The sequence below is a fragment of the Spermophilus citellus genome (assembly GCF_964194105.1).
Source record: "Spermophilus citellus genome assembly, chromosome: 19".
In the NCBI taxonomy this organism is placed as follows: Eukaryota; Metazoa; Chordata; class Mammalia; order Rodentia; family Sciuridae; genus Spermophilus; species Spermophilus citellus.
Genome location: NC_138201.1, coordinates 8,321,966 through 8,335,768, shown reverse-complemented (window position 1 = coordinate 8,335,768; position 13,803 = coordinate 8,321,966).

Genomic DNA, 13,803 nt, shown 5'->3' with positions numbered 1-13,803 from the left:
GATTGTCACATGTCACTAGCACAGTTGTGGGACTACTGAATGCTGGCCAGCCACTGCAGACCTGTGCCTCTGTGTTTTCAGATACTGAGTGTTTCTCTGTATTCTGACCAGCTCAGCTCATGCATGCACTTAAAAGATGGTTCAAAAATCTTCTAAAATCAAGCAGGTTTAAGTGTTTTGAAGTAAGAAGATTTTTTTTTAAATTTATAATTGAACCTTAATAGTTAACGTGTTTTAATGCATTCATTACAAAACAATTTAGATGATTACATTTGATATAGAATAGTATAGAAAGTTAAGTTCTTCTAGAATAGTCTCTAAAGTTAAGTTCTTCTAGACTCTCAATTTGTATTCAGTATCTATTTGCAGCTTGAAGTCCTCACTAGGGCATTTGTTAAGATACTTAACCAAGTATTCTGGAATGCAACTTTTTAAAAAATATATATATATATATATTTTTTTCTTTTTAGTTATATGGAACCATACAGTGCATTTTGACACATTATACAGACATGGAGTGTAACGTATTCTAATTGGGATCCCATTCTTGTGGTTGTGCATGCTGTACTGGTCATGTATTCATGTATGACGTAGGAAAGTTCTGTCCCATTCATTCCACTGTCTTCCCTATTCCCATTCCTCCTCCCTCCCACTCATTCCCCTTTGTCTAATCCAATGAACTTCTATTCTCCATCTCCCCCCAATCCCTGGATTTATTGTGTGTCAGCAGCCATGTATCAGAGAGAACAATCGGCCTTTGGATTTTTCGAGACTAGCAACTACTATGAAAAGGAGTATGGACATTCCTCAGAAAACTGGGAATGGAATCATCATTTCACTCAGCTATCCCACTCCTTGGTTTATACCCAAAGGCCTTAAAATCAGCATACTCCAAGGTATTAACAGCCACATTCATGTTTATAGCAGTTCAATTTGCAATAGCAAAGCTATGGAACCAACCTAGGTGCCCTTCAACAGATGAATGGGTAAAGAAAATGTGGTATATCTACACAATGGAATATTACTCAGCCACAAAGAAGAATGAAATTATGGCATTTGTTGGTAAATGGATGGAACTGGATATTATCCTGCTAAGTGGAATTCATCTTCTTGACTGTTGTCTACTTGCTTGAGATACAGGTACTATTTAAATCAAAGGTGTTTATTCCCCTGAGATTTGTAAAGAATAAAATTCCAAGACATGTTTAATTTTTAGACTTAAGTGTATGAGGCTACCTGCTGTGTCTGTGCCTACACCTTTTGATGCATTTACTATAAGGGAGCCAGAGCTAGTGTTTATATGTTCCCTCACCATAGTGTCAGGGGAAGCTGATTTTAATTTATTTCTATTTCATTGATAGTCTAAAAAGAAAAGTCTGGGATGTCAGAGGTAGTCAAATTGTTAGATTGGTGAAGATCTTACTGTGTAGAATGAGAAGCATATGGAGTCCAAAAAGGTTCTCCTATGTTGCATGTTTTTTGGAAAACCACTTTCTCAAGCCAATATTTCCTTCGCTGTGCTAATGTTTATTAGACCAAACTTACAAAAGGCCATTGAGTTAGACTAGATATGGACAGTACACTCTAACAGATCAAACTAAAAACCAAGATGGCCTCACTCATGCTAAAGTTCCACGGTAGCAGATGGAAAGTCAGTTATATCTGCCCTTCCAAGAGACCAGAGGAGAGAAAGAGGAGCCAAGTTTCCCAGACAGACTTCCACTGGCTTGATACTGAAATCCCTTCTGCCTTACCCCTTGTGCAGAAATGACAGCCCGACAGCCATCAATCAAGTATTTACCTAAGGTTCTGTCGATCTCTCCCGACCTTCAAGGAAAGTCACTTTGAAATGACCTCTTCTGCTTTTTGTTTCTGCTTTTTGAAAGTCTTTCTTCGTCACACCAATCTCCTCTCCTCAGCTCATCAACACACTTACCCTATTTTATAGAATTAAGTGTGGCCCAATTCTAGAATCAATACGAAAGAAAGGCCACTTAGATATTTAAGTTGTTGAAATTTCACCTTTTGACGAAGTTAAAGGAATACGTACTTTAGAGAGTTACTGTGAGAATTTAAGGACATAATCAAGATCTGATATTATAAATATAGGTGCTTTCACACATATTTTTTTTCAGGGGAGGGTACCAGGGATTGAACTCAGAAACGCTGAACCCCTGAGCCACATCCCCAGCCCTATTTTGTATTTTATTTAGAGACAGGGTCTCACTGAGTTGCTTAGGGCCTCGCTTTTGCTGAGGCTGGCTCTGGATTTGCCATCCTCCTGCCTCAGCCTCCTGAACCACTGGGATGACAGGCATGAGCCACCATGTCTGGTGCTTGCACTGTTTTTTAAAGAAACACAGTAGCACTTAAAATAAAGGGAGCATTGCACTTATATGAAGGGTTATTGAGAGAATGCCCCTTCATAAAGAAAAACAGACTCCTGGAATCTATAATTTAGGTAATGATTTCAGATTTGCCCATTTTTAGGGCCACATTCTAAATCCGTGTTGCTTGATTCCCTGGCCAGTTGCATCATGAGACCATCTAAATTTAAACAGAATAAAAGCAAGGAAAATCAATAATTTATTTCCTCATGTACACGGGCCACATCTCAAGCCACATTTGCCCAGGGATGACTTCACTGAACTGTGAAAAATATAGAAACTTTCCATCAAAAACCCCTCGACAGAGAGCCATGCATGGTACCCTCTCTGGAACCCCTCGGGACTGGACTGTGGAAGCTTTCCTTACTTGTCTCTAATAAATGTGCGACTCAATTCTCACCCTCTATCATCGGGGAACTTCTTTCTCTGGACGCACACAGGTCTCTATGTTAAAGCATTATAATATCCTGTATTATCTTCTAGTTTTACTTTTCATCTAATTTCCTTTTTCTGAGTTGAAATCAGAGGCTTCAGGGGTGCCATGGGTTTGTATCACTTAGCTATGGAACCAAGAAGCAAACAGCGTATTTAGAATACAGCGCCAACAGGGTTGGAGTCCATACATGCTTAACAGGAGAGTGAGCGTACAGCCCACTCGGAACACCATGGAACACCAGACTGTGGGGGAATAATTTCCCCAGGTGTGCAATTCAGCATGAAGTTCCACTGACTCCAAGGAGGTGGGTTCTTAGACTGAGTTTTAGCAGAATACGTAATAAATCACCTTCTTACCTATTCAGCCTCTCCTGAGCAAGCATGGGATGGATCATGATTAGAATTCCTGAAGGAAAAGAGAAGGAAATGGGGGAGAAAAAAGAAATCAGCTTTGGAAATATCAAGGCAGTGAGGATTTCAGAGATTCAGATCATGGAGGAGAAAGAACCAAGAATGGATCTTATTCTCCCAGGAAAACAGCACAGTTCATGATGATTTTTTTAAATATATATTTTTAGTTGTGGATGGACCTTTATGTTACTTATTTATTTATAATGTGGTGCTGAGAATCGAATCCAGTGCCTCACACACATACGCTAAGCAAGCACTCGGCCACCACGGAGCCACAATCCCAGCCCATTGTGATGATTAAGGAGTTAAAATGGAATGAGGCTCCATGAGTCAAATTGATCCGTCGTGGATCCTACCCACATTGGGACACAACATAACTCTGGGAAAACAGGAGAAAGACACATTGTAGGATGTTAAGGGGAAACACCAGAGAGTACCTAGGTTTGGACATGGGGAAGTTCACCAGATCTCAGCACTGGAAGGATTCCAGCTGCTGGTCATCATCATCACCCCCAATTGATAGGAAAGAAACAATATCAATAATTTATTCAAATAGTCCTCAGCCTCCTGCAGCAAACAGCTGCATTGCTCGGCTTAATCTAATTCACACTCCTTCCCTCCCACCCCCAAAGTGGCTTTATCAAATGATAGGGCTTGCAATACCAAAAGTATTAGGATGTATGATCCCAACAATCTCCGCCTCTATTCCAGTGGTCACTGACTTGAAGACAAGGAAGCTAGCCACCACCGCAGGATGTCCTCTTCCAGCTGCTGTATTTTTCATCTCAAGCAGTTCATTAGTGGTAGAGAGATTCCAGGTGGCCAGGGACTTAATTGAAAAAAGAGAAAACCCATGTATGTGGAACACAGTAGGTGCTCAATAACGGTGTGCTGAGCCAATCATCACCGCCGCTGTATCAACACCTCTGCTCCATATGTCATGGGAAAAACTGATGAGACGAGAGAGAAGTGTGCAGATGTATTTCTTTGACAACGTCGTCTTCATTCCAAGAAAGTGAGCTAACGAGCCGCAGAGCTGGTGGGGTGCTCGGGCCGATGGCTGAGCATTACCTGGCGCAGGACGGAAACCCAATTTGCATTTTGAAATTCTGTTTGATTAGGAGAACTGACTTGGAAACCATTGCTAATCCTTCTTAGAACCGGCTCCTTTTAAAAACCTTCTTTGTGCAAAAACCGACGCTAGGTCTTATGCATTATTGGAGTTTTTCCTTGTTTCTGGCCATACTTCTTTTAGGATGCGACACAGAGGAAGTGATTTTTAATAATATGTGCTTGCTTAATTGAAAAGGTCACACTGCAGAAATACCCCCTTAACAAAGTGACTTTGGACCAAGTCTGCCCTTTGGATACGCTAATCCATTTGAAGTATGGAAATCCATTGTGAAAAAAAAAGTCTCTGTGCGTCTTTGTAAAGGGGAAAGTATCTTGTACTTAAATACAACGATGCACCAACTTCCCTTGACAAAATTATCTTTTCGTGATTAAATTCAATCAGAAGACCTTGCATGAAAGGGACATGGTGGAACACAGGTCACCCCCCTGTCAAAGTCTGACATGTTTATTTTGTATGGTATATACTTTTTGTCTGGGTGTATGGGAGAGCTGCGATGGAAATTTGAAAGCTTCTTTGACAGTTTTAATGAGCAGATACCTGAAGTGAATATTCTCATTTGAGAAAAGCCCTGAGTTTGGAAGAAATTGCCTGATGCCTCAGCCTGTGGCCAAATGAAGATATGCTGCTTACTTCACTGTTACTTCAAGAGAAATTTCTTTTAACATTAGACAATCTGTTTTATGATCTGCTACAAATATTTATTGCTCCTCTAAATAACACAGTCAAATCAAGGAAATGTAATGGGGTTCATTTTCTGAGTCACTTTTTTTCATTAATGGTGACATTATGTTGTATAAATGCAAAGATGAAGTGCTTGAAGATCCTACTTTACATTAAGAGCAATAATATTGTCGTGGCAATGGAGACATTTTAGTCAACGTAGAGGAAATTTGAATGCTTAATATACTGATTTAAAAAAAAACACAAATGAAATATCCCATTAATATTCTTTTTTTAATTTTTTATTTTTATTTTTTTTTATTGTTGGTCGTTCAAAACATTACATAATTCTTGATATATCATATTTCACACTTTGATTCAAGTGGGTTATGAACTCCCATTTTTACCCCGTATACAGATTGCAGAGTCACTTCAGTTACACTTCCACTGATTTACATATTGACATACTCATGTCTGTTGTATTATGCTGCCTTTCCTATCCTCTACTATCCCCCCTCCCCTCCCCTCCCCTCTTCTCTCTCTACCCCCTCTACTGTAAATCTTTTCTCCCCCTTGTATTATTTTTCCCTTTCCCCTCACTTCCTCTTGTATGTAATTTTGTATAACCATGAGGGTCTCCTTCCATTTCCATGCAATTTCCCCTCCCTCTCGCTTTCCCTCCCACCTCTCATCCCTGTTTAATGTTAATCTTCTTCTCATGCTCTTCGTCCCTACTCTGTTCTTAGTTACTCTCCTTATATCAGAGAAGACATTTGGCATTTGTTTTTTAGGGATTGGCTGGCTTCACTTAGCATAATCTGCTCTAATGCCATCCATTTCCCTCCAAATTCTATGATTTTGTCATTTTTTAATGCAGAGTAATACTCCACTGTGTATAGATGCCACATTTTTTTTATCCATTCATCTATTGAAGGGCATCTAGGTTGGTTCCACAGTCTTGCTATTGTGAATTGTGCTGCTATGAACATCGATATAGCAGTGTCCCTGTAGCATGCTCTTTTTAGGTCTTTAGGGAATAGACCAAGAAGGGGAATAGCTGGGTCAAATGGTGGTTCCATTCCCAGCTTTCCAAGAAATCTCCATACTGCTTTCCAAATTGGCTGCACCAATTTGCAGTCCTACCAGCAAATGTACAGTGTACCCTTTTCCCCACATCCTCGCCAGCGCTTGTTGTTGTTTGACTTCCTAATGGCTGCCAATCTTACTGGAGTGAGATGGTATCTTAGGGTGGTTTTGATTTGCATTTCTCTGACTGCTAGAGATGGTGAGCATTTTTTCATGTGCTTGTTGATTGATAGTATGTCCTCCTCTGAGAATTGTCTGTTCAGGTCCTTGGCCCATTTGTTGATTGGGTTATTTGTTATCTTATTGTCTAATTTTTTGAGTTCTTTGTATACTCTGGATACTAGGGCTCTATCTGAAGTGTGAGTAGTAAAGATTTGTTCCCAGGACATAGGCTCCCTATTTACCTCTCTTATTGTTTCTTTTGCTGAGAAAAAACTTTTTAGTTTGAGTAAGTCCCATTTGTTGATTCTAGTTATTAACTCTTGTGCTATGGGTGTCCTATTGAGGAATTTGGGGCCCGACCACACAGTATGTAGATCGTAGCCAACTTTTTCTTCTATCAGACGCTGTGTCTCTGATTTAATATCAAGCTCCTTGATCCATTTTGAGTTAACTTTTGTGCATGGCGAGAGAAAGGGATTCAGTTTCATTTTGATGCATATGGATTTCCAGTTTTCCCAACACCATTTGTTGAAGATGCTATCCTTCCTCCATTGCATGCTTTTAGCCCCTTTATCAAATATAAGATAGTTGTAGTTTTGTGGATTAGTCTATGTGTCCTCTATTCTGTACCATTGGTCCACCCGCCTGTTTTGGTACCAGTACCATGCTGTTTTTGTTAACATTGCTCTGTAGTATAGTTTGAAGTCTGCTATTACTATACCACCTGATTCACACTTCCTGCTTAGCATCGTTTTTGCTATTCTGGGTCTTTTGTTTTTCCATATGAATTTCATGATTGCTTTATCTATTTCTACAAGAAATGCCATTGGGATTTTGATTGGCATTGCATTAAACCTATAGAGAACTTTTGGTAATATCGCCATTTTGATGATGTTAGTTCTGCCTATCCATGAACAGGGTATATTTTTCCATCTTCTAAGATCTTCTACTTCTTTCTTTAGGGTTCTGTAGTTTTCATTGTATAAATCTTTCACCTCTTTTGTTAGGTTGATTCCCAAGTATTTTATTTTTTTTGAGGATATTGTGAATGGACTGTTTTTCCTCATTTCAGTTTCAGAAGTTTTGTCGCTGATATACAGAAATGCCTTTGATTTATGCAAAACAAAAGGGGGGGAGCAAAATGAAGATCATGGCATCCACAGCTTTGATTCCTACACTAACGGGAAGGTGTGTCGGTGCATGGCATGGCTCTCAACGTGGTCTGCGGGGATGCATGGGTTTTCATTTTCTTCCTCTACTTGGTACGGGGCTACTTTTTTCCTGCATCTCTAAGTGCCCTTCCACCCCATGGTGAGGACCTGCAGGAGCTATGCTCCGAGGCTTGCCCATGAGTCTCCACAGAAGGATGGAGGGGAAACGCGGTTCTGTTGGCCAAGGTGGGGAGCATGGAGGGGGGTCTCTGGACATATTTCTCATACTCGGTGATGCGCACTCAGCTCTGATTTCTGTCTTTGCTTCTTGTTCCAATTGTCCCTCAAGTGCGCTATGTCTCCTGTCTGCTCATTTTGTTTTGTTTTGTTTTTTTTTTTGCTTTGCTTTTATATTTGCTATTTTATTTTCAAGCACAATGGAGTCAAAAAATGCCTTCTCATTTTATAAAAATAGCTTAACAATACATCAATAATAGATAAAGCTAATATACCAACAAAAGTCCCTTTACCAATGTCTCACTCTTCTTTTGCTCCCCAGAAACTATCCATGGGATAGAGTCTGCATCCATTTCTACTCATGTATCTGAACATATTTTTGTATAAATACTTTTTATTCTAAACATAAAATGAATGCTACAGTTTGGATCAATGTCCCAGAAGGGCCCATGTACGAATGGCTGTGTTACCAGCTTATGGTACTACTGGGAAGTAGGTGGAGCCTCACGGGAGGAAGTTAGGTAATTGGAGGTATGTCCTTGAACAGAATGTTGGAAGCCCAGACTCCTCTCTGTCTCTTTGCTTCTCAGCTACCAAGAGAAGAGCAGCTTCCTGTGGCCTGCCCTCCCTGTATAATTTCCCACAGGACTAAAGGCAATAGAGCCAAAAATTATGGACTGAAACTCTGAAATCATGAGCCAACATAAACCTTTCCTCTTTATAAATCAATTACCTTGGGTATTGTGTCACAATAACAAATGTAAGATACTGGATGGTAACACAACCCATGAGAGCAGGGATTTTTGTTGATTCTCTAAAATATTCAGAAGAGAGAGCACTACTGGTATACTAAGCACTCCTTAAACATTCACTGGGTGAGCCAGGTGTGGTGGCACAACCTGGTAATTCCAACTACTCAGGGGGTTGAGGCAGGAGAATTGCAAGTTCAAAGTCAAACTCAGCAATTTAGTGAGGCCCTAACAATTTAGGGAGATTCTGTCTCCAAATAATAAAATAAAAAGGGGCTGGGAATGTGGCTCAGTGGTTACATACTCCTGAGTTCAATTCCTGGCACTACCAAAAAGAGAAAGCCAAGAAAGAGAAGAAAAACATTCACTGTGTGACTAGAACTTGCCTTTTTTTTAGCTTTATATGTTTTCATGACTAGGTCAAGTACCCCAGTTTTGGACCACCTCATTTTTTTTCACAGATGTTCATAAGATTCTGCAACGTAGATTTAAGATGAAGTATGACACCTCTCGAACCTCATAGTAGTTTATATTACAGAGTTCAAGGCTCCACGTTAAATGAATCCTTGCCTGTGCTCAGTGAATTGGAGCTGACGGGGGGTGGTCCCTTTACCTTTCCTTCAGACTCTGGTTTCCAGAATTATGACCTCCGTGTGCCCCACACAGACACAGCTCCTCATAATGTGGACAGGAGCCACTGTGCAGAGAATATGGAAAAGATGAGAAACTATGACTCAATTAAATAAAAAAATCAGAGGGCTTGTTAAAATTATTAAGTGAACTGCACTCATTAAACGTGTAGGGCACGGGGATGGAAAATGAGGATCGCCTCTTCAAATATTAATTAACACTCTCCAGGTTCCACTGGCTCATGGAGCCAACCTGTCAGGAAGATGTGAACTTCTTCATATGCTAACAGTGGGCCCCGAGTCTGTAACTTGCTTACTGGACGTTTTTTAAAGACACCCCCGAATGACGCTCAACCCTGTTAAAATATGCAGAAATCAGCATTTTCGTCTCAAGATTTTCATCCAAATTAAACAGAGAGTAGGATGGAGACACTTGGAGAAAAGTGTGAACCTTCCCTGCAATGAACACAATAAGTGTTAAGCTAAGCAACTATTTCTTTTCTTTTCTTTTCTTTTTTTATTCCCAGATGAGCTTGAATAATGATCTGGCCACACCAAAAAAAATCACAATATTTTTATCCTCAGGTAAGAGATTGCTTCTGTCTAATAATCTCAAAGCATTGCCTTGGTTGTAATTGTTTTTGTGACATAAAAATGATTGAGAACCAGGGGCTGGGGATGTGGCTTAAGTGGTAGCGCGCTCGCCTGGCATGCGTGCGGCCCGGGTTCGATCCTCAGCACCACATACCAACAAAGATGTTGTGTCCGCCGAGAACTAAAAAATAAATATTAAAAAATTCTGTCTCTCTCTCTCTCTGTCTCTCTCTCTCTCCTCTCTCACTCTCTCTTTAAAAAAAAAAATGATTGAGAACCAGCCCAATAAAATTTGTAGCTGAAAAAGGAAAAACATTGAATTAGGACCCAACTTTCAGTAAAATAGAACCAGATGGTCCATTTAATTATAAGTTGAGGGGATATTTGAAGTTTTAATTTAAGTGTTTTTACTTATAACGTTAGTTTAAACTCTTCTGCCCAGATGTCGAACAGCAAGCCACAGAGGAAAATAATGCTAAGGACAAGATACAAAAACCAATGAGTCGTGCACATTGGTTTTGCTGTTTCCTATGCCAAAATTAATTAATTAATTAAAAAGTCAAAATAAAAAAAAGACCTCAAACTCAAAAAAGTTATCACTCGGGGCTGGGGATGTGGCTCAAGCGGTAGCGCGCTCGCCTGGCATGCGTGCGGCCCGGGTTCGATTCTCAGCACCACATACCAACAAAGATGTTGTGTCCGCCAATAACTAAAAAATAAATATTAAAAAAATTCTCTCTCTCTCTTTCTCTCTCTCTCTTTCTCTCTCTCCCTCTCTCACTCTCTTAAAAAAAAAAAAAATTATCACTCCTGAAATCTGTACCCATGGCATAAGTTAATGGTGTCCCCTTTCTTCTTATATTTGGTTTACTTTGCTAGTCATAAAAGATGATGTGGTTCTATTGTGAGCTCAGAGCCCTGGGCATAAAAGCTGGCTTTACTACTCTATTCATTTATGTCTTTGCTAATTCATGAATCATTCCAACAAATATTAAATGCCTATTATGTGCCAGGCACCAGGCTATACAGAATGGTGAGCAAACTTGGCGAAATATTTGTCTTCTTTAGAGCTTAACGTTCAATAACAAGGGACCGATTGGCCTTTGGCAAATTATTGATTATCTCTGACCCTCAGTTGATCTCTAAAATAGAAAACAAACGTGGTGTCTGCTTCAAAGATGAAAGCCAGAATGATAACGTACGTAAAGAAATGGCTTCGTGCCTTTCACAAAGCACAATTGGCCCTCGGTGTCTGTGGGTTCAACACCTGCAAATTCAACCAACTGTGGGTGGAAATTTTTTGGAGAAAAATAGTATCGACAGTGAACACGCACAGACTTGCTCTCCTTTCCATGAGCTCCTAAACAGTACAGTTTCAAACAATACAATGTGCATTCTACTAGGTAGTATAAGCCATCTACAGGATATTTAAAGCATAAGAGGAGTTGTACGCAAGTTACATGCAGATACTTCACCATGCCATATGAGAAACTTGAGCAACTGTGGATTTGAGTACCCTCCGGGGTTCCTGCAACCCATCCCTTAGATATTTAGGGATGATTGATTATAGATAATAAAAAGCACGCACCAACCAGCTGGTGGTGCACACCTGTAATCCCAGAGGCTTGGGAGGCGGAGGCAGGAGGATCGTGAGTTCAGAGCCAGCCTCAGCCATTGAGCGAAGCCCTAAGCAACTTAGCAAAAACCCTATCTCTAAATGAAATATTTTACAAAGGGCTGGGGATGTGACTCGGTGGTTAATCACTCCTGGGTTCAATCCCTGGTACCAAAAATAAATAAATAAATAAATAAAAAGAAAGAAATAAAGAAAAGCCCCCTCCACCCTCAGCTAATCATTCCTTGAAGGGGCAAAGAGTTCTCTCATCAATCACAGTGAGCTTGCCGGCTGGGGACGCACTAAGGTACTGCTCAGCTTGAGGGTGGCGTGTGCTATGGCAGGTGCCACCGTCTCACCTGCTCAATGGAGATTGATGAGTGGAGGAGAGGGAGGCCCCACCCTGTGCCCCATCATCCATCGGATGGATCCCATGATCCGTGCACCTCTCTTTCTATTGTCTCGGTTTCAGGCAAGATGCGTGCAGCCAGGAACAGCTGAGCAAACAAAGTCATCCAGATCCCACCGGCAATAAGGGTGACACAGCCTGGGAAATCGCATCCATCATTTGGAGCAATGACTGTCTTCTTGGGGCTGCGTTCACCTGAACTGCAGGACGGGGAGAGAAAAATCAGTCTCCCAGTCCTCTCGAGTCAAAGCCCGGTGGTAGAGATGGCTTTATTGTTCTATGATTACTCTATTTTGTCCCCAAGACTCACTCTTCTTGTTCCACCCTGACTTCCTGCATCGTAAACCTGACAGAGCGTCCGGGGACACCTAATCATTGTGTGGCTTGTCCAGTGAATCACATTGACTCCGAATTCTGAAAGGGGTTTGGAAACCAACCCGAGAGGAGGCCGCCGTGGTCCTCCTTAGATGAGCCATCTATGGGCACGGTGGGTATTATGGGACCAAATCTCACCTGAGCAACCTGGGGAGCATCTCACCTCCAAATAATTCAATGACGATTTTATTTTCCTGCTTTCTTACTTCTAATGGCCAGTGGAGAAGGTTTGCCTTCTCCTCCTCGCTGGCTGGCAGATATTCTGCTCATCTGGAACTGCTACTGCCCACCGACAGCTTTTTGCCTTGGTTTAACAACACTGGTAGCTTATTATCCACAGCATCATCAATTAATTAATAAGACATTTGGTGGTGATATTAAGGAAGCTGGAACCATTTCAGTGTAGATCGACACTACTGAAGATATTGGCACCATTGATGCTTGCTCAGAAATGGTAGGAGTATGGCAGGAGATCTGGAGAGAATAATAGAGGGGTAATTTGAACCTGACTAATTAGAATATCATCCTAATTTGGATGGGGAACAAGCTAGTGTTTACCTTTTTTTTATTTTTTAACAAGCATTTAAAAAAATGATTTCTGAAGCTGCACCACCAAGCAGCGATTCTCAGTGGGCAACAGAGAGGCTTCAGCAGAATCTGTCACTCAGAAACCTGCCGGGTTGGAAGACCTCTCTCTCTGTACTCTTACCTATTCCTTGCAGAAGCCGGAAAGTAAAGCCGGGCAAAACTTTTGTGACTGGCGGCGAGGGAATATATAGAATGCAGAGTGAGAAACCAATGTAGGAGGAGGCGGGAAGCGTGGGAACAAGAAAAAAAAAAGAAACGTCAGGAAATACTTTGAAAGTTGAAATTAAATACGTGCAAGAGTAGCTAAGTTATGCATGAGAACAGACTATTTTCAAGAACTCCGGCAGCATATATATTGCAGACTTTTAAAAAAAAAAAAAGTCCTGGTTAGCATGGATTTTAATAGCCCTGTAGATCTCCTTTCCTACTCTGTAGGACTTTGAAGCCTAATTGGACAAAGCCTGGCAGTGGAGCCGACAAAGCCATCCTGAGACGGCAAAACCGGCCTCGCTTCTGTACTGTGCTAAAGTTGGCCAGCATTTTGGGGAGCCTAAGAATTGGTGCCGTAGAAGCTCTGAGAGTTCACCTCTTCCTTGCACCTGTTTCGGGATGACTGTAAACTCTCAGTCACTACTGCCTCTCCCAGGACACCCAGTCAGTGGCATGGAACCCTTGTGGTGACATGCTCAGGGATGTCACAGGTCACTGGTCCAGGTAGAGCACACTACAGCAGGATGTTGCAAAGGCTGGTGGTTCAACTCAAGCACCGAGGATGGGACTCACCCAGAGAGGCCTCTTCCCCCACCTGTCTGGTTGCCAATGATGCTGGCTCTCTGCTCGGCTCTTGGCTAGAATGCTCACAGGGGGACCCTCTCCCCGGGCTAGTTTTGGTTCCTTCCAAGAATAGTAGCTGGTTTCAGGAAGGAGTAACTCAAGAGCACTGGGTGGAAACCAGTCAGGAAAAAAAAAAAGTTTGTCAGACTTTTGGCACAGTCACCAATCCCCTTAGATTCACATGGAGGGAAAGAATCTAAGGGGACGTCCAAGTCATCATACCGTAGCAGCAGTTTGGGACATGGGAGATGTTTTTTGTGAGCATCTTTGGTACATATAACCTGCCATGCCAAATTCCATTTCATAAAAGTTTGCTGGTGACTTACTGGAGAAAAGCTTCGGCTTT